Consider the following 26,865-nt stretch of genomic DNA (forward strand, 5'->3'; position numbering starts at 1 on the left):
TAAGTTGTTGATTTTGTTGACCAATAAGTAGGACCAGTAGCATCGTACTTAGTTTACCTTGTTTAAGCACATGTATAAGCTCTTGATGTAGTACTAGAAGCATACCTTCCATTAGTAGCACGAACAGTTCTATACCCACAAGCATAAAAGCAAGTAGGAGCAAAGGCGTCATCACTAGCTTACCCAGTGGACTCAGCAGCATATCTTTTAGGGAAGTTAAGACATAATCAATGCCATTGGTGAATTTAAGGAAGTGGAATCAAATTGGAAAACCATAACACAGACCTATACCACTTGCTACATGACCCCCAAAGGCTAACCCATTCATCCACCTGACTTGTCCCTGGGTCTCACTAACTTTTTGTGAAGAAAACCTTCTAGACGCTCCCACAAGCCTACATGTCTACATCTGGGAGGCTCTCGACACTCCCACAAGCCTACATGCCTACATCTGGGAGGCTCTAGATGCTCCTACAAGCCTGCATTTCTACATCCAAGGAATGTTTCCAACAATCCTATGCAAGAGTCTACGGAATTTAAGGCACTCTTTAAGCCAAGAATTCGAGGCACTACCGAGAACTCCTTGTAACTTTTAGGAATAATTAAACACATAATGACAATGCCTAGTAACCAAAAACTAACTCCAAGACTAGGCCTAACCATCCCCAACTGGGATTGGCATTCTCTTCAAAAACTTGGCATCAATGAGATCTACAAGTCTAGGATATTATACAAAGCATGAATGACTGGAAACTCTTATGAAACATTACAAGAAGGATCATCACCCTCTTCATTAATGAGATATGGACATAAATTAGGTCTTTCATCTACCATTTTAACAATTAAAAGTAAATATATGAAATAACCATGACATGACCGAGTCATTTAAACAAGCTTATAACCAACATAAAACCATGGAAATAACACTGAGATATCAACCATTAAATCCACCTATTAATAGGTACAAGAGAAAGATAATTTAGCTTCCATTAAACATAGGAAAATACCGACTAGGATTGGGACTTCCACGTTCCACCTGACCATACACATGGTTGAGCCAAATCTCTCTTTAGCTAGTGAGCCTCGTGCCATAGTACAACAAAGAATGTGGGATCTCATGGATAAAACAATCCAAAACACAACCAACCGAATCCATAGGTTAAACAACATCCACCTTCACCAATCGTGATCACACCAAACTAGTGATCTGATCACTAAATCAAGAAGAACTTGGAAATTCCATTCAGAATCCTTCACTATCCTTGAGGAATTTTTCGTCTCCCTGTTTCTCAGTCTTTACCACAATCCAATCCTGAATCACTAGGCCCTAAATCAAGACACTACCCTTAGGATTTACCGTGTATCCTGCCAAAACTGCTCAAGGGTTTCCTAGGACTTTGGGAATGAAATTTGAGACCACCTCTACCCTGGATTCCAAAATCCATCCAGCAAATCTAAAGCTCAAAAACTGAGATCAAAATCCCAAAACACCATGGCATCCACAGAAGGTAAGGTAAGGCTAGAAAGAACTATGATAGTGCTAGAAAAACCATGCCACTAATAGAAAGAGAACCATACACAAACATGCAAATAAATGCATGTTAAAACCAACTGGGAAATCACAGATGCAATGTGTTACGTGCAAGTATTTTTGCTCAAATTGATTTCTACTTTTCTTCCTTTCTTGATCCTTGCTTTCCTCCCTTTCCCTTTGCTTGCTCTTCCTTCCTTACTCGAAAGCTAGAGTGCTCCAAGAAAACTCCAAGTGTCCAAGAGACAGACAAAGAGATAATAATGAGAAAGCTCCAAAAATTAACTAAAAAAAGGTTAGCAAAAGCTTCAAAATTATTCCCGAGCATCCTTTTATAAATGATGCCTATGATTTCTTCATTTTCTATTATTTTCATAAATAAATATGCCAAAACACCGTTTTGCCTTTCAAATGCCTTTGCCATTTCATTTTCCTTGTCCATAATAACCGAAATGAACACTCGCACTAGGATGTCTTGCCCAACATTTAGCTTGGGATCAGTGTCTCTTGCCCGTGGTCTTACTTTTTCCTTTATTAACTTTTATTATAGCCCAGGTTTGTTATAGTGATTTCCTAGGTTAGACATGTTATAGTCTAAGATGCCTTGGGACAAACCTTGTTAGGTCACTGTCAAACAACTATTCTCGAAGTGGAAACTAGCTTGGAGTAGAATTGGTAATTATTATCATTCTTGTTGGTTGAGAGAAGTGTTCTTATCCGTGTGAATTTTCTTGGCAACCTAAAACTAACAGATAAGTAATTATGTTTTGTTAAGTTTTCTTTCAAAATATAAAGTGTTAATTTAAATGACAATGGTGTATGGAATCTTTACTAAAACCCTGTCCTAATTTACAAGTAGTAACTTGTGGTAAAGGATTGAGAAGAGTTTATGTAAATAGTGGAATATGAATTTTTTGCAAATACTATTATAATTACAGTAGCAATTTGTGATAAAAGAATGGTAAATTATATGTTTAAAATTTTGTATAGAATGGTTTGGAACATGTGAAGGTAATTATATAAGTGCTACAATTAAAAGTTGTTATACTTTTTCTGGAACTCTCATATTATAAATAACATAAATATAACTGTTATAGAAACATGGTAGCTCCCACGTAATAGACATAATTCCATATTGGGGATAGTCCATATATATATATATATATATATATATACCTAGGTTCTCTAGAAAGGTGGGAAGAAGGTTCAAGAGAAAATCGGATCCCGCTTACCTACTAGATTATTGGCACTAGATGAAATAAGAATCATCCATCTTATTACAAAAACATGAAGATATATAGATTTTGGAACATGTGCATTTTTAAGAGAAAAATGTAGAAGCATAATTCTAATTGTGAAGTTGACCATGGTTATTTTTAAAAGCACGAAAATGATTACTAATCTTTTCACATGATATATAATTGAGTCTATAATATATTGACCCACTTTGACTAAATAATAAAATGTTTATTGGCAAAATGTGCATAACTTTAGGAATTGTGCAATCAATATTATGACATCATTCATAACTATATGTTAATATAAAATGGAAGAAACTTTCAATGTGATGTCTAAGTTTGTACTTTTTACAACTACATTGATAAAGCGTAGTCACTAATTCTTTTAACATATAACATAGTGATTAGATAATAGGCCTTCACCACAATTTCTTTGTGTAAATAACCAATAGAAGTATCTATCTATTTTAACTAGCTCAAAGAAGAAAATTAATATAGAAAATATTAGAACGAGTTCTCATGAGCTCCATAGTGAAACAGGTCGGTGGGCAGTTCCTAAAATGCCATGGACGGAAAGGATCGCCATATATGTGAGAATAAGAACATCGAGGATGAAAACCACTTCCTCTTAGAGTGCCCCGTGTATAACCACATTAGATCTCAGTTTCACAATCTTTGTTACAATACTGACCTTCCTAGCCTTTTACAATGTCAAAATTATAGTGAGCTCGGGAGGCTTCTCTCCAAGATTTTTGAGCATAGGAATAAAATCTTAAATCAAAATAGATAATTTGTTTCTTTAGGTCCGATAGACCATTATTTGGTCTCAGCGTATGTTAACCATCATCATCATCATCATCATCAGAAATTACTAGAAATGCACATTGGAAAAGGGAGTTGGAGCTATCTCATCTAGTAGAAAAAGTATAAATTCTTCTAGTAAATCTTAATGATCATAAAATAGTGTTTCCGCCTATCTCATTAGGTAGAAAAAGTGTAAATTCTTCTAATAAATCTTGATGATCATAAAATAGTGTTTCCACCTACATACATACAAATAGAATTAAATTCATTATAAAATAGGATAGCTTAAAAGAATTAGAAGAAATTAACATTTATGTTCGCATATTTGCAAAACACTAGAAATTACCTCTTTGTATTCTTCATGTATTGATTTGTTTCCAGTTCTATAGATGTTTAGTATATCGAAAAATTTCAGGTATACGTGTTCATCACTTTGAAACCTTGTATGAAAACAATAAGCCAAAAGTGTAAATAAAAAAATTCCTCATTTTGAATTTTTCAAAGCAAGAATGTTATAACAAAAACTCCTATACCAGTTCAACATTTCAAAAACACATCTAATTACAATAAATTGGGTTGTAAATATAAAATAGCTTTCAAATATCAAATAAATAATACATCCTCATCTACATTATCTTGATTTTATTAACATAATTGCTCATCTGCATTACCTGGATCTTATTAACATAACTGACTGCTTGGTGAAACTCAACCTGTTGTTGCATAGAAGGAAATGTAATTTCATAACCTTCAGGAAGAAAGATATTAAAACCCAAAATAAGGTTACTATGGCCTTTAAATAAATTTCTTACTTGAGCTATAACATCAACTGTATCAAGTCTATAGAATTGCCAGAAGAACCGTCATCAATATTAAGATTTGTAGTTAATGCATACTAAAGAAAATAAAAAGTATTGATTGATAATGCCAATCCTTATAAAAATAAGTATAGACCTTCGGGCTTTGAAAGCTTTCATGACCTCAATGAAGTCATCATATTTCTCTTTATTATCCCTGAATATCCCTTTTACTTCCTTGAGATATGCGACCACATCACGCAGTCCCGAGTTGTATTAGATTATTCACAAGAAACAAAAATGTCAGAACATAAGAAGGTTACCCATCATCCCTTTTGTATAAAGATGTAAACAAATGCACTTAGAAGGACTAATTAAGAATGAATGTAACTATGGCGGCTAAACGCCTACAGACAGGAACGACCATCAGCAAAGCTACCAAGCATTGGAGGTTAGCCAAAGCGACGGAAAACATAGCAGAGCTCATTATGGAGATGAAAGGTGTAACCTTCCAGACAGTAAGGAGAAAGGCGAATGGTCTAGCTGACCATCTGGCAAACTTTGGAGTAGACAACCCGAGCATTGTCATGGACAGGTGCTGGCGGGAGATTGACAACCCAATCATAAAGGAAGCATGCGAACAGCTGGCAGCGAAGGATTTAATCCAGGCCACCCAACCTTAATTGGGGAAGGCACTTGGCCCCGGTCTCGGAATCGCGAGGATACCGGCAGTGATTATCAGCCCAAGCCTCTCAATGGGATGATTGGACATATGAAAAGGTGGAGCTCCTGGTGGCGGCAGATCTTGCAGAAGGGCAATCATCATAATTCAAGAGACGGGATCCATAACCTCAGATACCGAGCTATCAGTACGCATGTAGAGGGTCCGTATAGCAAGTTTTCATTGCCATTAATGGCAATCTTGTGTGAAAGGAGGTGGAACAAGGCCCGGAGGAACAGAACCAAGCATGCCAGCATACGGGGCATCTCAATCTCCACGCACCACCACCCCATCAGAAGGAAATCACCAAACACCTGGCGCTTGGCTCGTCAGCCTGGAAGTAACCTCCTGCGCTCCTATTCGATCAGCGTCAGCCTCGCTTGTGCGATACTCCATCACATTCATCAGCAAAGTACTACCACCTTCAAAGGCATTAATTCCATTCTCATGAGAAAGCATCAAGGTTTTCATTATAAAGGAATGGGTAAGTGCCCTGTTCTCCTCATTGTTATTCGAGTGTGCATTGAGAGTGGTTCTGCTACCAAGTTTAGCTTAAGTCGGGCAAGTTACGAGGGGTTGGCTATGGAAGCGGGAGGTAGTCGCTGCGCGGCAGCAAACCGAGACCTTCAGGAAGCCATGGGCGGTTACGAGACTAGGACTGCAACCAAAATAAAATGCAAGATGGCAGAATTAGAAGCTCAGGTTAAGCATGAGGAGAATGGTAGAACGGAGATGGAGATTGCAGCAGAGGTCGACTGGTTGACTGACCCCGGCACACCCACGAAGAGGGCTACTCAATTCGTGAGGACCCAGGCGGAGAGCTGGCGTACTAAAACCCTGATAGCAAAGGCTCTGGACTCCATTGAAAAGGAAAGGCAACATATCGTTACAGAGGTAAATCTCACTGAAGCACAAATGGCTAAGATTATAGACTACAACAGCGCTCTGGACAGCAAAATCACTTCTGTGAAGGAGGCAGTCAATACCCACAACCGGATGCTAATGTTGCTCATCCGGCTACTAAAAGACTCCATCAACACAGCTCCTGCAGCTCAGCCAGCCACCTCTGCTGCGAACCAGCCTGTTTCCCTGGAAGCAATGCAGGCGAAGGTTGATCGCCACGTCTAGGAGATAGGCTTGGATACCATCGCCCAGATGGGAAAACATCACTAAGGACTTACTGGTGGCTCTCCCCTGACCTCTTACTGTCTCGATTTTTCCTTTCTTTGTTGTCATTTCACTCTGCTGTCTCGGCCTTAGTGGATGTCTGTTGTTACTTCTCTTGTTTAGTCTCGATAGTACCAGTGTTATAGTAATGTTCGACTCTGTTCCTCGCCACCCTGCGTGGTGGGCGTTCTTTTGGTCCACTTGTATAACTTCCTCTGAGTAGGCGATTAGCCTTGCAGTATTGTACATCCGTGCTCGCACTGCTCCGACAGTTTTTTGTATTATACTTGTTCTATAATATAATCTTCTCACTTACACAAAAAAAAAAGAATGAACGTAACTCGCTAGAAAGACAAACCGCATCATATTTAAGATATCTAAATAGATAGACAAACCGCATCTATATTGACAAAATATTGGGAATTTGTCCCTTTGAAACCATGAACTCCAAAAGCTTTAAGAAGTCCATATGAACAAGAATATACCATATGGAATGGTTATTAGGAACGCAAAAAATTACAGAGATAACCATATACACAAAGATGCAGTGGAAATAATACTTCATTTCATTAATGGAAAATACTGAAATATGCTTACAGACAGAAATGGAAATAAACTAGCTAGGGCGATGGTAGCTTATCTCTGAGAAGAAATGTGATGGCTACATGCCTCTGAACTGTGTTACAATGAGGCTCGAAGACCTATTTATTGTTGAGAAACAATGGAAAAACCCTTAACATTTCAAAACCTAACCCTAGGAGATGAAACGCCAAACTGTGGGCCCCGTTTGGGGGTAAGTTGGTACATCAACTTCCCGGGGTCGTAACTTTGGCATATGATCTCCGTTTGACGCGTACAATAGCTCATTAGAAAGATATATCCGAGCACTATCATTGTTGGAACAGGCAACACCAGTCCATTCCATGGACTCGTGTTGCCTCCGGATTCCCCAAAAAACGTCGTTTAGGGCCTCAAAACGGCTCCGGAAGTTCAGGACCCGAAAAACTGCTAAAAATAGTAAGTTGTGCTACAATTAAGGAAACTGAAAATGTTGAGAAAGACAATGGTGGGGGTCCAGGTGGACTTGGCAGGTGGCCACCAATATCCACCTGGATCATTCCTCCCCCCTTAGGAAGCAATGGTCCCCATTGCGTTGAGCTCCTCCATGAGATGAGGAAACTTCTGCTGAACTTGTTCCCTGGTGAGCCACTTGCCCTGCTGAAGGAGTTGGCCCGCTTTGACAACTCGATACAGTTGGATATTCTGTTGGCGAGTGTTCTTGATCTGTGTGTCGATGATCCGATTAGTTGCAGCTTATTCCATGCAATCTGGATTTAATTCTGTGGGTTTGAGCTGTTCTACAATGTCGGATGTGTCTAGCAATGGTGGAAAGTATGGCCGAAGGCGGTCCACATTGAATACTGGGTGTAGGCCAAGGAATGGGGGAATGCTAAGCTCAAATGCATTGTCTCCCATAGCCTTAGTAATGGTGTAAGGACCATATCGGAGTGGTCTCAATTTCCGATAGGCTCTAGTAAGGCGTTCCTTTTGCAAATGCAACCAGACTTTGTCGCCCACCTGAAACTTGTGTGGCACCCGATGTTGATCATGTCGCTGCTTGTACTTGGCATTTGATTTCTCAAGAATGTCATGGACCTGCTGGCGAATATGTTGGATGCGCTCAATGAAGCTGGTGGCCTTATCTGTTTCGGGCTGGACATGAGCTGAATTCATGTGAGTAGCTGCAAGTGGCATGGCCACATCAATGGGGCATAGTGGCTGGAATCCCAAACCCACCTGAAAAGGGCTATGGCCAGTGGAGCTGTGAAGAGCTCGGTTGTAGCTATGCTGAACGTAGGGGAGGCTCTCGTCCCATGTGCGTGGATGCTTTGAGTTATACATGCACAGAATGTGCACAATCATCCTATTGACAACCTTTGTCTGGCCATCAGTTTGAGGATGGAAGGCTGTGGACTTCGTGAGTTTGGTGTCCAGCATTGACCAGAGACTGGACCAAAAGGTGCTGAGAAACCGACTGTCCCGATCTGAGATGATAGACTGTGGGATCCCAAAGTGCACCCACACTCGTTCAAAGAAGAGTTTAGCAGTGGCTTCTGCTATGATATTCTTCTTGCAGGCCATCATAATGGCCATCGTTGAGAACCTGTCGACGACCACAAAAACACAGTCATTTCCATGCTTAGTGGAAGGAAGGCCTAACATGTAATCCATGGAGATGGATTCCCAGGGTCGACTAGGGGTAGGCAACGGGGTATAGAGGCCTTGCTTCTTAATGGTCGGTTTGGCAATGGCACAGGCAGTACATGATCGGATGTACTTCCCAACATCCTGTCGAAGATTCGGCCAATAGAAATAGTTTTGCAGTACTGCCACTATTTTCTCAACCCCGAAATGCCCAGCAGCCCAACTGTAGTGTGCTTCCCAAATCGTCTTGGCACGCTCGCTTGAAGGAACACAAAGGTGACCGAGGTGGCATAATAGGGCATCTTGGAGGTGAAAATCTGCAACCTGCCGACCCTCCAAGAGTGTCTGGTATGTGTGGCTGAATTCTGGGTCGCTTTTGTAGAGAAGTGGCCAATCAGAAGTCTCGTGCCCGCAAGAGTTGAGCACGGTGGTTATCGCCATGATCGGTGGTCGACTGAGGCAATCTGCAACATTATTGGTGCTGCCCTTTTTATACTTGATATTCAAGTGAAACTGTTGCAGGTATGTAGACCACTTCTGATGGCGATCATTCTGCAATTTCCCTTGGGTCTATATGAACTACAGAGGTCGGTGGTCTGTGTGGATGACCGTTTCCTTCCCCAAAATGTAATGCTTCCATTGTCGGCAGGCCTGTACAATGGAATACATCTCTTTATCATAAGTGGGGTACTTCCGGACTGTGTCTGAAAGTGTTTCACTGTGATATGCCACTGGATGTCCATGTTGAGTAAGGACTGCCCCAATAGCATAGTCAGAGGCATCTGTCTCGACCTCAAATGGTTGTTGTAAATCTGGTAACGCGAGCACTGGTGCCGTGCAGAGGCGATCCTTCAACTCCCTGAATGCCTTCTGTTGAGATTCAGACCAAAAGAATTTTGCTTTCGCCCCGCCCTTGGTGACTTGACTCAAGGGCCAAGAAATATGAGAAAATCCCAACACAAACCTGCGGTAGAAGTTGGCAAGACCTAGAAAGCTGCGGAGCTCTGTTAGAGTGGTTGGAGAGGGCCAATCCCGAATGACTTGGACCTTGGCTGGATCGACATGCACCCCCTGTTCATCAATGATGTATCCCAGATACTGAACCTCAGTCATGCCAAAAGTGCATTTCTCCAAATTGGCACATAGCTTGTGTTGCCGCAGTGTTTGGAGAACCTGTCGGATGTGTTGGAAGTGCTCTTCCCAACTCTGGCTGAAGATCAGAATGTCATCCAAGTATACTACTACAAAGGAGTTGGTGAATGGCCGCAAGATGTCATCCATTAGCCTCATAAAGGTTGCAGGAGCATTCGTCAATCCGAAAGGCATGACCAACCATTCGAAGAGGCCCTCCTTGGATTTGAAGGCAGTCTTCCACACATCTGAGGGTTCAATTGGTACCTGGTGATATCCTGACTTCAGATCGATCTTGCTGAAATATTTCGCCCCCTTTAGTTGGTCTAGGAGGTCATCAATCCGCGGGATCGGGTACCTATTACGGACAGTGATCTTGTTCAGCGCCCGATAGTCAATACAGAGTCTCCACATCCCATCCTTCTTCTGTACCAACACTATCGGGCTCCCACAGGGCGAAGAACTCGGACGGATGTGACCTTTCTGCAGGAGCTCCTGAATCTGCCTCTTGATTTCATTGTTCTCCAGAACAGAGCGCCGATAAATTGGTCCATTGGGTAGCGACGCACCTGGGGTCAGATCGATGGAGTGCTTGACTTGACAGTGCATAGGAACCCCTACCGGGGAGGTGAAGATGTCTTCGTACTCCTCCACAATCTTGTCCATCTGTAGCTGCCGTGCAGAGGGACCCCGTTTGGAGGCCGCGGCCACTGTCTTCTTCTTCCCTTGAGGGCGTATCATCAGGAAAACAAATTTCCTGGTTTTGGAAACGATCTTACTGCATTGTTTTGCAGTAATCAAAGAGATGGCGGTAGGTGGTGCTACCTCTGGTATCCTGAACAACTTATTTCCCAATGTAATAATAACAGCACGGGGCCTTGATTCATACACAGCATGTCGCTTCCACAAGTATGGTTGTCCTAGTAATACGTCACAAACTTCAAGGGGAGCAATGTCACACAATACCTCATCCGTGAAGGGCTTGATGTTGTATGGAAGGCGACACTGCTGGCTCACCCGAAGATCCAGAGGAGGAGGAGCGTCTCTTCCACTCCCAGATGTGGGTAAAGGGCTCCCCGATACAGTTCATTGTTGATAGCGGGAGTCAAAAGAACCTCATTTCGGCAGAGGTCGTGAAGCGGACTGATCCGGATCTTGGGGGAAAGGACCCCAAGATCTAAAAGATTGAAATGGATCTTGGGGTAGAGAGACCCCTAAGATCTGAAAACTTGCATTGCCAGAAAAAAAATAGGAGAATGCCCAATAAACAAAACCATAAAGAAACTTTTTTATTAAAACCGATAATAACTGTAAAGGCTACATTGTGGCGGACAATCTGTCCCTTTACAAAATGTGACTTGTTACTTATAGTATTTTTCAGTTACAATACCACGGGTCAATTCCATGGGTGAATGAATACCATGGGTGGATTTTACAATACCACGGGCAGATGCCATTTACAATACCATGGGTAAATTCCATGGGTGAATGAATACAATGGGTGGATTTTACAATACCACGGGCGGATGCCTTTTACAATACCATGGGTAAATTCCATGGGTCGATGAATAATATGGGTGCATGAGTACCATGGGTTGATGCCATTTTCCATTCGGATCATTCCTCCCTCCTTAAGAAGCAATGGTCCCCATTGCGTAAAGTTCCCTCCTGCAAAGTCTTTGTTGAATATGAAGACCCACTGAAGATAAGGGTTTTACGTGGTTAACCCAAAACCCTGATAAATGAAGATCCGAGGATAGAGATACCCTGTAATGCTTGTGACCAACTGTGATTCTGACAGTGTGTGGCCTAGCAAATGGACTTCGATGAACTTTGGGTTTGTGGATGACCCATAACCATGAAGAAAGAAGATCCGAGGATAGAGATACCATGTAATGCTTGTGACCAACTGTGATACTAACAGTGTACGACCTAGCAAATGGACTTCGATGAAGTGTGGGTTTGTGGATGACCCACAACCGTGATGTTGGTTGCTGATCAAGTAGCAGGTGCCTACATAGCCTGGGGTGGGAGGGCACATCTCCAAATAAGCCAAGCCGATTGCTGATATGTTGAAACTGATGAATGTGAAGCAGGTGCCTACTAAAGTGGGGTGGGAGGGCACGTCTCCAATGGAAACCCACTCCGAATGCTGCTCCAGAATTAAAATGGACATAACTCGGCCAATATAACTCAAAATATTTATTATAACCTATTTTTGGAAGCAGAAGGACCATTTTGCATCTTCCCATGTGATGGAAATCCTTATCTGGGCAGTTTGAGATCTCAGATTTGTGCTGCAACAGTTCCGCCATCAAAAAAATTCTGATAAAATAGCTGATTTTAAATCAGCGATATCTCCCACATCCGGACTCCGATTTGACCCTTTTTTTTTTTTAAATTGGGTGATTTTTCGAGAGGAATCCAGATATGGTATTTGATTATGTAAATTTTGTACCAAATGTTTCATATCTGATCTGCAAAGTCGCCACCCAAAAAAAATCCTGCAAAAAAATGAAAAAGAAAAATTCTTCCTGCTTGACCCAAGAAAGTGCTATGTGGAGGTTGTAGCACATGCCTGAAGTTTTTTTGAATATTGCTACAAAATTTGAAACTGAAACATGCATCAAACCCTCGTTCCCATGGAATCATAACCTGCTCCGATACCACTGGCAGATGCCATTTACAATACCATGGGTAAATTCCATGGGTGAATGAATACAATGGGTGGATTTTACAATACCACGGGCGGATGCCTTTTACAATACCATGGGTAAATTCCATGGGTCGATGAATAATATGGGTGCATGAGTACCATGGGTTGATGCCATTTTCCATTCGGATCATTAAGAAGCAAGACCTCTATACCCCGTTGCCTACCCCTAGTCGACCCTCGGAATCCATCTCCATGGATTACATGTGAGGCCTTCCTTCCACTAAGCATGGAAATGACTGTGTTTTTGTGGTCGTCGACAGGTTCTCAAAGATGGCCATTATGATGGCCTGCAAGAAGAATATCACAGCAGAAGCCACTGCTAAACTCTTCTTTGAACGAGTGTGGGTGCACTTTGGGATCCCACAGTCTATCATCTCAGATCGGGACAGTCAGTTTCTCAGCACCTTTTGGTCCAGTCTCTGGTCAATGCTGGGCACCAAACTCACGAAGTCCACAGCCTTCCATCCTCAAACTGATGGCCAGACAGAGGTTGTCAATAGGATGATTGTGCACATTCTGCGCATGTATAACTCAAAGCATCCACGCACATGGGACGAGAGCCTCCCCTACGTTCAGCACAGCTACAACCGAGCTCTTCACAGCTCCACTGGCCATAGCCCTTTTCAGGTGGGTTTGGGATTCCAGCCACTATGCCCCATTGATGTGGCCATGCCACTTGCAGCTACTCACATGAATTCAGCTCATGTCCAGCCCGAAACAGATAAGGCCACCAGCTTCATTCAGCGCATTCAACATATTCGCCAGCAGGTCCATGACATTCTTGAGAAATCAAATGCCAAGTACAAGCAGCGACATGATCAACATCGGGTGCCACACAAGTTTCAGGTGGGCGACAAAGTCTGGTTGCATTTGCAAAAGGAACGCCTTACTAGAGCCTATCGGAAATTGAGACCACTCCGATATGGTCCTTACACCATTACTAAGGCTATGGGAGACAATGCATTTGAGCTCAGCATTCCCCCATTCCTTGGCCTGCACCCAGTATTCAATGTGGACCGCCTTCTGCCATACTTTCCACCATTGCTAGACACATCCGACATTGTAGAACAGCTCAAACCCACAAAATTAAATCCAGATTGCATGGAACAAGCTGCAACTGATCGGATCATGGACACACAGATCAAGAACACTCGCCAACAGAATATCCAACTGTATCGAGTTGTCAAAGCGGGCCAACTCCTTCAGCAGGGCAAGTGGCTCACCAGGGAACAAGTTCAGCAGAAGTTTCCTCATCTCATGGAGGAGCTCAACGCAATGAGGACCATTGCTTCCTAAGGGGGAAGGAATGATCCAGGTGGATATTGGTGGCCACCTGCCAAGTCCACCTGGACCCCCACCATTGTCTTTCTCAGCATTTTCAGTTTCCTTAATTGTAGCACAACTTACTATTTTTAGCAGTTTTTCGGGTCCTGAACTTCCGGAGCCGTTTTGAGGCCCTAAACGACGTTTTTTGGGGAATCCAGAGGAAACACGAGTCCATGGAATGGACTGGTGTTTCCTGTTCCAACAATGATAGTGCTCGGATAGATCTTTCTAATGAGCTATTGTACGCGTCAAACGGAGATCATATGCCAAAGTTACGACCCCGGGAAGTTGATGTACCAACTTACCCCCAAACGGGGCCCACAGTTTGGCGTTTCATCTCCTAGGGTTAGGTTTTGGAATGTTAAGAGTTTTTCCATTGTTTCTCAACAATAAATAGGCCTTCGAGCCTCATTGTAACACAGTTCAGAGGCATGTAGCCATCACATCTCTTCTGAGAGATAAGCTACCATCGCCCTAGCTAGTTTATTTCCATTTCTGTCTGTAAGCATATTTCAGTATTTTCCATTAATGAAATGAAGTATTATTTCCGCTGCATCTTTGTGTATATGGTTATCTTTGTAATTTGTTGCGTTCCTCGCTCGGCGCAGCATACCGGTATGCCGTCAAGGTCGAGCAGAAGTTTAAACAAAAGAAGCGAGACTTTGGATCTGCGAATCCAAAGCAGGGGAAAGGTGCCCCTAAACCACAGAACAAAGGACAAAGCCAAGGCGGGACAGCCCAAGACAACCAGCCGAAGCTGCAAGCAAAGAGCAACACCGCGAAGCCGAGAAAGGACACTGGAAAATGGTGCGAGTTCCATAAGAGCTCCACTCACAACACAAGTGAGTGTCGGGCCAAGCAGTCACTGGTGGCTGAGCTAAAGGTTTCAGAATCAGATGCATGTTCCGACTCTGAGTCAGAACCCGATAAGGGGTATGAAAAAGGGAAGCAGATCATTGATGTGGATCCCAGCGCCACTGTTGCTACCGCAAAGATCCAGAAAAATGAACCCGAAGATCCAGAGGAGGAGGAGCGTCTCTTCCACTCCCAGATGTGGGTAAAGGGCTCCCCGATACAGTTCATTGTTGATAGCGGGAGTCAAAAGAACCTCATTTCGGCAGAGGTCGTGAAGCGGTTGGGCTTACCGACCACAGCACATCCACAACCATACACCATTGGGTGGCTTCACCAAGGGCGAGATCTTCGCGTGAGCCAGCAGTGTCGCCTTCCATACAACATCAAGCCCTTCACGGATGAGGTATTGTGTGACATTGCTCCCCTTGAAGTTTGTGATGTATTACTAGGACAACCATACTTGTGGAAGCGACATGCTGTGTATGAATCAAGGCCCCGTGCTGTTATTATTACATTGGGAAATAAGTTGTTCAGGATACCAGAGGTAGCACCACCTGCCGCCATCTCTTTGATTACTGCAAAACAATGCAGTAAGATCATTTCCAAAACCAGGAAATTTGTTTTCCTGATGATACGCCCTCAAGGGAAGAAGAAGACAGTGGCCGCGGCCTCCAAACGGGGTCCCTCTGCACGGCAGCTACAGATGGACAAGATTGTGGAGGAGTACGAAGACATCTTCACCTCCCCGGCAGGGGTTCCTCTGCACTGTCAAGTCAAGCACTCCATCGATCTGACCCCAGGTGCGCCGCTACCCAATGGACCAATTTATCGGCGCTCCGTTCTGGAGAACAATGAAATCAAGAGGCAGATTCAGGAGCTCCTGCAGAAAGGTCACATCCGTCCGAGTTCTTCGCCCTGTGGGAGCCCGATAGTGTTGGTACAGAAGAAGGATGGGACGTGGAGACTCTGTATTGACTATCGGGCGCTGAACAAGATCACTGTCCGTAATAGGTACCCGATCCCGCGGATTGATGACCTCCTAGACCAACTAAAGGGGGCGAAATATTTCAGCAAGATCGATCTGAAGTCAGGATATCACCAGGTACCAATTGAACCCTCAGATGTGTGGAAGACTGCCTTCAAATCCAAGGAGGGCCTCTTCGAATGGTTGGTCATGCCTTTCGGATTGACGAATGCTCCTGCAACCTTTATGAGGCTAATGGATGACATCTTGCGGCCATTCACCAACTCCTTTGTAGTAGTATACTTGGATGACATTCTGATCTTCAGCCAGAGTTGGGAAGAGCACCTCCACCACATCCGACAGGTTCTCCAAACACTGCGGCAACACAAGCTATGTGCCAATTTGGAGAAATGCACTTTTGGCATGACCGAGGTTCAGTATCTGGGATACATCATTGATGAACAGGGGGTGCATGTCGATCCAGCCAAGGTCCAAGTCATTCGGGATTGGCCCTCTCCAACCACTCTAACAGAGCTCCGCAGCTTTCTAGGTCTTGCCAACTTCTACCGCAGGTTTGTGTTGGGATTTTCTCATATTTCTTGGCCCTTGAGTCAAGTCACCAAGGGCGGGGCGAAAGCAAAATTCTTTTGGTCTGAATCTCAACAGAAGGCATTCAGGGAGTTGAAGGATCGCCTCTGCACGGCACCAGTGCTCGCGTTACCAGATTTACAACAACCATTTGAGGTCGAGACAGATGCCTCTGACTATGCTATTGGGGCAGTCCTTACTCAACATGGACATCCAGTGGCATATCACAGTGAAACACTTTCAGACACAGTCCGGAAGTACCCCACTTATGATAAAGAGATGTATTCCATTGTACAGGCCTGCCGACAATGGAAGCATTACATTTTGGGGAAGGAAACGGTCATCCACACAGACCACCGACCTCTGCAGTTCATACAGACCCAAGGGAAATTGCAGAATGATCGCCATCAGAAGTGGTCTACATACCTGCAACAGTTTCACTTGAATATCAAGTATAAAAAGGGCAGCACCAATAATGTTGCAGATTGCCTCAGTCGACCACCGATCATGGCGCTAACCACCGTGCTCAACTCTTGCGGGCACGAGACTTCTGATTGGCCACTTCTCTACAAAAGCGACCCAGAATTCGGCCACACATACCAGACACTCTTGGAGGGTCGGCAGGTTGCAGATTTTCACCTCCAGGATGCCCTATTATGCCACCTCGGTCACCTTTGTGTTCCTTCAAGCGAGCGTGCCAAGATGATTTGGGAAGCACACTACAGTCGGGCTGCTGGGCATTTCGGGGTCGAGAAAACAGTGGCAGTACTGCAAAACTATTTCTATTGGCCGAATCTTCGACAGGATGTTGGGAAGTACATCCGATCATGTACTGCCTGTGCCATTGCCAAACCGACCATTAAGAAGCAAGGCCTCTATACCCCGTTGCCTACCCCTAGTCGACCTTGGGAATCCATCTCCATGGATTACATGTCAGGCCTTCCTTCCACTAAGCATGGAAATGACTGTGTTTTTGTGGTCGTCGACAGGTTCTCAAAGATGGCCATTATGATGGCCTGCAAGAAGAATATCACAGCAGAAGCCACTGCTAAACTCTTCTTTGAACGAGTGTGGGTGCACTTTGGGATCCCACAGTCTATCATCTCAGATCGGGACAGTCGGTTTCTCAGCACCTTTTGGTCCAGTCTCTGGTCAATGCTGGACACCAAACTCACGAAGTCCACAGCCTTCCATCCTCAAACTGATGGCCAGACAGAGGTTGTCAATAGGATGATTGTGCACATTCTGCGCATGTATAACTCAAAGCATCCACGCACATGGGACGAGAGCCTCCCCTCCGTTCAGCACAGCTACAACCGAGCTCTTCACAGCTCCACTGGCCATAGCCCTTTTCAGGTGGGTTTGGGATTCCAGCCACTATGCCCCATTGATGTGGCCATGCCACTTGCAGCTACTCACATGAATTCAGCTCATGTCCAGTCCGAAACAGATAAGGCCACCAGCTTCATTGAGCGCATCCAACATATTCGCCAGCAGGTCCATGACATTCTTGAGAAATCAAATGCCAAGTACAAGCAGCGACATGATCAACATCGGGTGCCACACAAGTTTCAGGTGGGCGACAAAGTCTGGTTGCATTTGCAAAAGGAACGCCTTACTGGAGCCTATCGGAAATTGAGACCACTCCGATATGGTCCTTACACCATTACTAAGGCTATGGGAGACAATGCATTTGAGCTCAGCATTCCCCCATTCCTTGGCCTGCACCCAGTATTCAATGTGGACCGCCTTCGGCCATACTTTCCACCATTGCTAGACACATCCGACATTGCAGAACAGCTCAAACCCACAGAATTAAATCCAGATTGCATGGAACAAGCTGCAACTGATCGGATCATGGACACACAGATCAAGAACACTCGCCAACAGAATATCCAACTGTATCGAGTTGTCAAAGCGGGCCAACTCCTTCAGCAGGGCAAGTGGCTCACCAGGGAACAAGTTCAGCAGAAGTTTCCTCATCTCATGGAGGAGCTCAACGCAATGGGGACCATTGCTTCCTAAGGGGGGAGGAATGATCCAGGTGGATATTGGTGGCCACCTGCCAAGTCCACCTGGACCCCCACCATTGTCTTTCTCAGCATTTTCAGTTTCCTTAATTGTAGCACAACTTACTATTTTTAGCAGTTTTTCGGGTCCTGAACTTCCGGAGCCGTTTTGAGGCCCTAAACGACGTTTTTTGGGGAATCCGGAGGGAACAGGAGTCCATGGAATGGACTGGTGTTGCCCGTTCCAACAATGATAGTGCTCGGATAGATCTTTCTAATGAGCTATTGTACGCGTCAAACGGAGATCATATGCCAAAGTTACGACCCCGGGAAGTTGATGTACCAACTTACCCCCAAACGGGGCCCACAGTTTGGCGTTTCATCTCCTAGGGTTAGGTTTTGGAATGTTAAGGGTTTTTCCATTGTTTCTCAACAATAAATAGGCCTTCGAGCCTCATTGTAACACAGTTCAGAGGCATGTAGCCATCACATCTCTTCTCAGAGATAAGCTACCATCGCCCTAGCTAGTTTATTTCCATTTCTGTTTGTAAGCATATTTCAGTATTTTCCATTAATGAAATGAAGTATTATTTCCGCTGCATCTTTGTGTATATGGTTATCTCTGTAATTTGTTGCGTTCCTGTTTAAATCTGGATCAGTGGTATCAGAGCGGTCTGCTTTTTCTCTGTTTTTCTTTGCATGTCCCCAACAAGGTCGGGATATAAGGAGTTAGGGCTTGAACTGGTTGAACCTTTGCAAGACCAGCCTCGCAAATCCCGACGGCCTCCCATGGCGGACGAGAAGAAAGACGAGGGGGCAGGAGATCCCATCAAAATCTTGCTCGAAGAAGCGCTCGAGCGACAACGGAACGCGATGATGGACAACTTTGCGCAGATCCTTCAGCGGCTACCCAGAAGCGGCGCATCGGCTTCCAGCAGCTCCTCTGGAAACGCCACACCCTTTAAGGTACAAGTTAATTTTGAAATCCCCATATTCGAGGGTCAGATAGACGCCGATGCCGTAGATAAATGGTTAAATCTGCTAGAGGGTTATTTTTCTGTTCATGAATTTTCGAGTCGGGAAAAGATTGTTTTTGCTCTTCTCAAAGCAGCCCCCCACGTCAAGGACTGGTGGGAAACCTACTGCGAGCAGAAGGATGAAAGTACTGGCTCACTATTTTCAGCCGCACCCACCTGGGATTCGTTCCGGGATGCCATCAAGGAGCAGTACTACCCTGTCGGAAGCTATGAGGATGAATACATAAAGTGGACCACGCTGCGGCAGGGAAGGGACCAAGACGTGCCGGAGTTCACCAATCTTTTCCATACCCTTCGCACAAAGTTGGGTATCAAGGATTCGGAGCAACATTTGATACTCAAATACCGTGGCTGCCTGCACAAGTACATCCAGGAAGAAATACAGTTCCTAAACATCCCCTCGCTCGGCGCAGCATACCGGTATGCCGTCAAGGTCGAGCAGAAGTTTAAACAAAAGAAGCGAGACTTTGGATCTGCGAATCCAAAGCAGGGGAAAGGTGCCCCTAAACCACAGAACAAAGGACAAAGCCAAGGCGGGACAGCCCAAGACAACCAGCCGAAGCTGCAAGCAAAGAGCAACGCCGCGAAGCCGAGAAAGGACACTGGAAAATGGTGCGAGTTCCATAAGAGCTCCACTCACAACACAAGTGAGTGTCGGGCCAAGCAGTCACTGGTGGCTGAGCTAAAGGTTTCAGAATCAGATGCATGTTCCGACTCTGAGTCAGAACCCGATAAGGGGTATGAAAAAGGGAAGCAGATCATTGATGCGGATCCCAGCGCCACTGTTGCTACCGCAAAGATCCAGAAAAATGAACCCGAAGATCCAGAGGAGGAGGAGCGTCTCTTCCACTCCCAGATGTGGGTAAAGGGCTCCCCGATACAGTTCATTGTTGATAGCGGGAGTCAAAAGAACCTCATTTCGGCAGAGGTCGTGAAGCGGTTGGGCTTACCGACCACAGCACATCCACAACCATACACCATTGGGTGGCTTCACCAAGGGCGAGATCTTCGCGTGAGCCAGCAGTGTCGCCTTCCATACAACATCAAGCCCTTCACGGATGAGGTATTGTGTGACATTGCTCCCCTTGAAGTTTGTGATGTATTACTAGGACAACCATACTTGTGGAAGCGACATGCTGTGTATGAATCAAGGCCCCGTGCTGTTATTATTACATTGGGAAATAAGTTGTTCAGGATACCAGAGGTAGCACCACCTGCCGCCATCTCTTTGATTACTGCAAAACAATGCAGTAAGATCATTTCCAAAACCAGGAAATTTGTTTTCCTGATGATACGCCCTCAAGGGAAGAAGAAGACAGTGGCCGCGGCCTCCAAACGGGGTCCCTCTGCACGGCAGCTACAGATGGACAAGATTGTGGAGGAGTACGAAGACATCTTCACCTCCCCGGCAGGGGTTCCTCTGCACTGTCAAGTCAAGCACTCCATCGATCTGACCCCAGGTGCGCCGCTACCCAATGGACCAATTTATCGGCGCTCCGTTCTGGAGAACAATGAAATCAAGAGGCAGATTCAGGAGCTCCTGCAGAAAGGTCACATCCGTCCGAGTTCTTCGCCCTGTGGGAGCCCGATAGTGTTGGTACAGAAGAAGGATGGGACGTGGAGACTCTGTATTGACTATCGGGCGCTGAACAAGATCACTGTCCGTAATAGGTACCCGATCCCGCGGATTGATGACCTCCTAGACCAACTAAAGGGGGCGAAATATTTCAGCAAGATCGATCTGAAGTCAGGATATCACCAGGTACCAATTGAACCCTCAGATGTGTGGAAGACTGCCTTCAAATCCAAGGAGGGCCTCTTCGAATGGTTGGTCATGCCTTTCGGATTGACGAATGCTCCTGCAACCTTTATGAGGCTAATGGATGACATCTTGCGGCCATTCACCAACTCCTTTGTAGTAGTATACTTGGATGACATTCTGATCTTCAGCCAGAGTTGGGAAGAGCACCTCCACCACATCCGACAGGTTCTCCAAACACTGCGGCAACACAAGCTATGTGCCAATTTGGAGAAATGCACTTTTGGCATGACCGAGGTTCAGTATCTGGGATACATCATTGATGAACAGGGGGTGCATGTCGATCCAGCCAAGGTCCAAGTCATTCGGGATTGGCCCTCTCCAACCACTCTAACAGAGCTCCGCAGCTTTCTAGGTCTTGCCAACTTCTACCGCAGGTTTGTGTTGGGATTTTCTCATATTTCTTGGCCCTTGAGTCAAGTCACCAAGGGCGGGGCGAAAGCAAAATTCTTTTGGTCTGAATCTCAACAGAAGGCATTCAGGGAGTTGAAGGATCGCCTCTGCACGGCACCAGTGCTCGCGTTACCAGATTTACAACAACCATTTGAGGTCGAGACAGATGCCTCTGACTATGCTATTGGGGCAGTCCTTACTCAACATGGACATCCAGTGGCATATCACAGTGAAACACTTTCAGACACAGTCCGGAAGTACCCCACTTATGATAAAGAGATGTATTCCATTGTACAGGCCTGCCGACAATGGAAGCATTACATTTTGGGGAAGGAAACGGTCATCCACACAGACCACCGACCTCTGCAGTTCATACAGACCCAAGGGAAATTGCAGAATGATCGCCATCAGAAGTGGTCTACATACCTGCAACAGTTTCACTTGAATATCAAGTATAAAAAGGGCAGCACCAATAATGTTGCAGATTGCCTCAGTCGACCACCGATCATGGCGCTAACCACCGTGCTCAACTCTTGCGGGCACGAGACTTCTGATTGGCCACTTCTCTACAAAAGCGACCCAGAATTCGGCCACACATACCAGACACTCTTGGAGGGTCGGCAGGTTGCAGATTTTCACCTCCAGGATGCCCTATTATGCCACCTCGGTCACCTTTGTGTTCCTTCAAGCGAGCGTGCCAAGATGATTTGGGAAGCACACTACAGTCGGGCTGCTGGGCATTTCGGGGTCGAGAAAACAGTGGCAGTACTGCAAAACTATTTCTATTGGCCGAATCTTCGACAGGATGTTGGGAAGTACATCCGATCATGTACTGCCTGTGCCATTGCCAAACCGACCATTAAGAAGCAAGGCCTCTATACCCCGTTGCCTACCCCTAGTCGACCTTGGGAATCCATCTCCATGGATTACATGTCAGGCCTTCCTTCCACTAAGCATGGAAATGACTGTGTTTTTGTGGTCGTCGACAGGTTCTCAAAGATGGCCATTATGATGGCCTGCAAGAAGAATATCACAGCAGAAGCCACTGCTAAACTCTTCTTTGAACGAGTGTGGGTGCACTTTGGGATCCCACAGTCTATCATCTCAGATCGGGACAGTCGGTTTCTCAGCACCTTTTGGTCCAGTCTCTGGTCAATGCTGGACACCAAACTCACGAAGTCCACAGCCTTCCATCCTCAAACTGATGGCCAGACAGAGGTTGTCAATAGGATGATTGTGCACATTCTGCGCATGTATAACTCAAAGCATCCACGCACATGGGACGAGAGCCTCCCTTACATTCAGCACAGCTACAACCGAGCTCTTCACAGCTCCACTGGCCATAGCCCTTTTCAGGTGGGTTTGGGATTCCAGCCACTATGCCCCATTGATGTGGCCATGCCACTTGCAGCTACTCACATGAATTCAGCTCATGTCCAGTCCGAAACAGATAAGGCCACCAGCTTCATTGAGCGCATCCAACATATTCGCCAGCAGGTCCATGACATTCTTGAGAAATCAAATGCCAAGTACAAGCAGCGACATGATCAACATCGGGTGCCACACAAGTTTCAGGTGGGCGACAAAGTCTGGTTGCATTTGCAAAAGGAACGCCTTACTGGAGCCTATCGGAAATTGAGACCACTCCGATATGGTCCTTACACCATTACTAAGGCTATGGGAGACAATGCGTTTGAGCTCAGCATTCCCCCATTCCTTGGCCTGCACCCAATATTCAATGTGGACTGCCTTCAGCCATACTTTCCACCATTGCTAGACACATCCGACATTGTAGAACAGCTCAAACGCACAGAAATAAATCCAGATTGCATGGAACAAGCTGCAACTGATCGGATCATGGACACACAGATCAAGAACACTCACCAACAGAATATCCAACTGTATCGAGTTATCAAAGCGGGCCAACTCCTTCAGTAGGGCAAGTGGCTCACCAGGGAACAAGTTCAGCAGAAGTTTCCTCATCTCATGGAGGAGCTCAACGCAATGGGGACCATTTCTTCCTAAGGGGGGAGGAATGATCCAGGTGGATATTGGTGGCCACCTGCCAAGTCCACCTGGACCCCCACCATTGTCTTTCTCAGCATTTTCAGTTTCCTTAATTGTAGCACAACTTACTATTTTTAGCCGTTTTTCGGGTCCTGAACTTCCGGAGCCGTTTTGAGGCCCTAAACGACGTTTTTTGGGGAATCCAGAGGCAACACGAGTCCATATAATGGACTGTTGTTGCCCGTTCCAACAATGATAGTGCTCGGATAGATCTTTCTAATGAGCTATTGTGCGCGTCAAACGGAGATCATATGCCAAAGTTACGACCCCGGGAAGTTGATGTACCAACTTACCCCCAAACGGGGCCCACAGTTTGGCGTTTCATCTCCTAGGGTTAGGTTTTGGAATGTTAAGGGTTTTTCCATTGTTTCTCAACAATAAATAGGCCTTCGAGCCTCATTGTAACACAGTTCAGAGGCATGTAGCCATCACATCTCTTCTCAGAGATAAGCTACCATCGCCCTAGCTAGTTTATTTCCATTTCTGTCTGTAAGCATATTTCAGTATTTTCCATTAATGAAATGAAGTATTATTTCCGCTGCATCTTTGTGTATATGGTTATCTCTGTAATTTGTTGCGTTCCTGTTTAAATCCGGATCAGTAACTCGCTAGAAAGACAAACCGCATCATATTTAAGATATCTAAATAGATAGACAAACCACATCTATATTGACAAAATATTGGGAATTTGTCCCTTTGAAACCATGAACTCCAAAAGCTTTAAGAAGTCCATATGAACAAGAATATACCATATGGAATGGTTATTAGGAAATAAAGAAAAATATTAAGAAAGAATTTTTTTGTTTTATGAACATTAAGTTAGTGTTAACCAATTAGTCAATAAGTTGGGGTTAACCAACCCTTCAATAGGTTGTAACTCGTCAATAAGTTGGGGTTAACCAACCCTTGTTTTATATCTTTTTTTTGGAATTTCGAGATAGTGGAAACTATTTTGTTTAACTAATAGGTGAAATGATCAATTTTAGAATTATCAAATAGATTAATTGGTCTTTTTTATACAATATTTTTAGGAATTTGAAATTATGTAGAAGGCTTTGTTTAACCAATAAAGGTGATGAAACCAATTACGCATTCAAAAATATATTTTAAAGAACAAGAAATTACAATATCTTAGATTCAAGTCAAAGAGCCATTTCATCTATGGTTAGACTCTGCTTTATAAAAAATATTGTTTTGAATATGTGAAATTAATTGGAAATTATATAATATTTTTTTTTTGGTAGGTGAAACCCAAGGGCATTTAAGTACTCAAAATCACCAGCAGATTGCATAGGCTTGCTCACATTAGCCCTTAGCATTATTGGTTTTTTTATAGTGGAGTTACTAAGTCGTGATATTTTCAACACAAAATACCTTAACAAAACACTGCTGACCAAATTATACCATCTTAGATCTTTCTAAACTCTGATCTATCATGGGCCTAGAGGGATCTAATCCCTAAGTCTAACAATATTAATATAATATTAATATTAAATTTAATGATGTATTTTACATGGCATGATAACAAAATTTATAATAAAACTACATCAAATTTATATTTTCAAATATTACAACTTTTATATGGTTTTCCTATTAAAGATTTATTTTACAAATATTTAATTAAAATAAATATTAAACGATTTTGGAGCGGGATTTTTTTTCTTTCTATTGAATTGTATTGTAGTTTTTATCACCATGGTTATTTTCATTTTTTTCAGTAAACATTAATTTTTTTTATTAAGATTTTATTGGAGACGTGACATACTTACCCATCCCCTCATACTGAGTTGTAGAATGTGCCTCTCTAGGCAATAATATTGATGGTCGTCATCGCCATTTACTTTGACGAATTTTTTATTTATTAAACTTTAAAAGAAAATAAAGCTAAATTATTTGAAATATAATTAAAACTATATTTATATATTTTTTAAATTTAAATTTTAAAAATTAGGAATGCTAATTTTGTAATAAATATTTTGATTTTAAAATTTAATGTAAAGTTATATAATATAGGGTTTTTATTTATTTTTATTATTATAAAAACATTTTAAAAATTATATTTACCCTACTCTATTATTATTTTTAAAAATATTTGTTTTTTTATGTTAATTAAATTTATCAAATAAAAAAATTTATTTATAATATTAAAATCAATAATTTTTGCAATACATTTTTCTCCTTTTCCAGAAAATTATAATTTCTGTGCAAATATTAATGTAATATATATTTAATATTAAAGTTGAGAATAAAGACAAAAACTACAAAAAGCCGCCCTAAAGACAACTCCTTTATTTTCAAGTTGTCTTTAGTGCGACTTTTTGGAAGCTTTCCAATGGATTATTCCAGTCTAACTTCTCTAAAATCCAACACAAATTCATTGAAATTAAACGTTTTATTTGTAAACCCTGCATAGTAGAAGTGCTCTAGGGTTTTTTCACAGTGTTGAATCCACAAATACAGTAAAGAAGCTAGTTTAAATAACACAAATCAAGACTTCACCACAAATTTTTCCACCAGATTCTGGTACCGGAAACTCCAAAAATTCGCCCTAAAGACAACTCCTTTAGTTTGCAGTTGTCTCTAGTGCGACTTTATGGAAGCTTTTCCAGTGCATTATTCGAGTCTAACGTTTCTAAAATCTGACAGGAATTCATTGAAATCGCAATTTTGATGGGTAGCCCTTGCACAATAGAAGTGCCTAGTGGTCTTTTAGGGTACTGAATCCATATATACTGTAAAAAAACTAGTTTAAATAACACAAATCAACATTTCACCACAAAATTTTCCACTCAATTTCGGCACCAAGAACTACAAAAAGTTGCACTAAAGGAAACTTCTTTAGTTTCGAGTTGTTTTTAGTGCAGCTTTTTGGAAGCTTTTTCGGTGGATTATTACGATATAATATCTCTGAAATCTAGAAAGAAATCACTGAAATCAGAAGTTTGATGGGTAACCCCTGCACAATAAAAGTGCCCTAGTGGTTTTTCAGGGTGCTAAATCCATATATACAGTAAAAAAACTAGTTTAAATAACACAAATCAAGATTTCATCGCAAATGTCTCCACAGGATTTTGGCACCAGAAAATCCAAAAAGGTCGCGCTAAAGAAAACTCCGCTAGTTTTGAGTTGTCTTTAGTGTGACTTTTTGGAAGCTTTTCCAGTGGATTATTCTCATCTAATTTCTCTAAAATCAGGCAGGAATTCCTTGAAATCACAAGTTTGACGGGTAACCCTTGCATAATAGAAGTTCCCTAGGGGTTTTTCAGGGTGTTGAATCCATATATCAAGTTAAAAAACTAGTTTAAATAACACAAATCAAGATTTCACCACAAACGTTTCCACTACATTTTGGCACCGGGAACTCCAAAAAGTCGCACTAAAGACAACTCCTTTAGTTAGAAGTTATCTTTAATGTGACTTTTTTTAAGCTTTTCTGGTTGATTATTCCAATCTAATTTCTCTAAAATCTGATAGGAATTCATTGAAATCACAAGTTT

This window comes from Pinus tabuliformis, chromosome 2_2, assembly GCF_031772625.1.
Source record: "Pinus tabuliformis cultivar Carrire ecotype Pingquan chromosome 2_2, CPIR1, whole genome shotgun sequence".
In the NCBI taxonomy this organism is placed as follows: Eukaryota; Viridiplantae; Streptophyta; class Pinopsida; order Pinales; family Pinaceae; genus Pinus; species Pinus tabuliformis.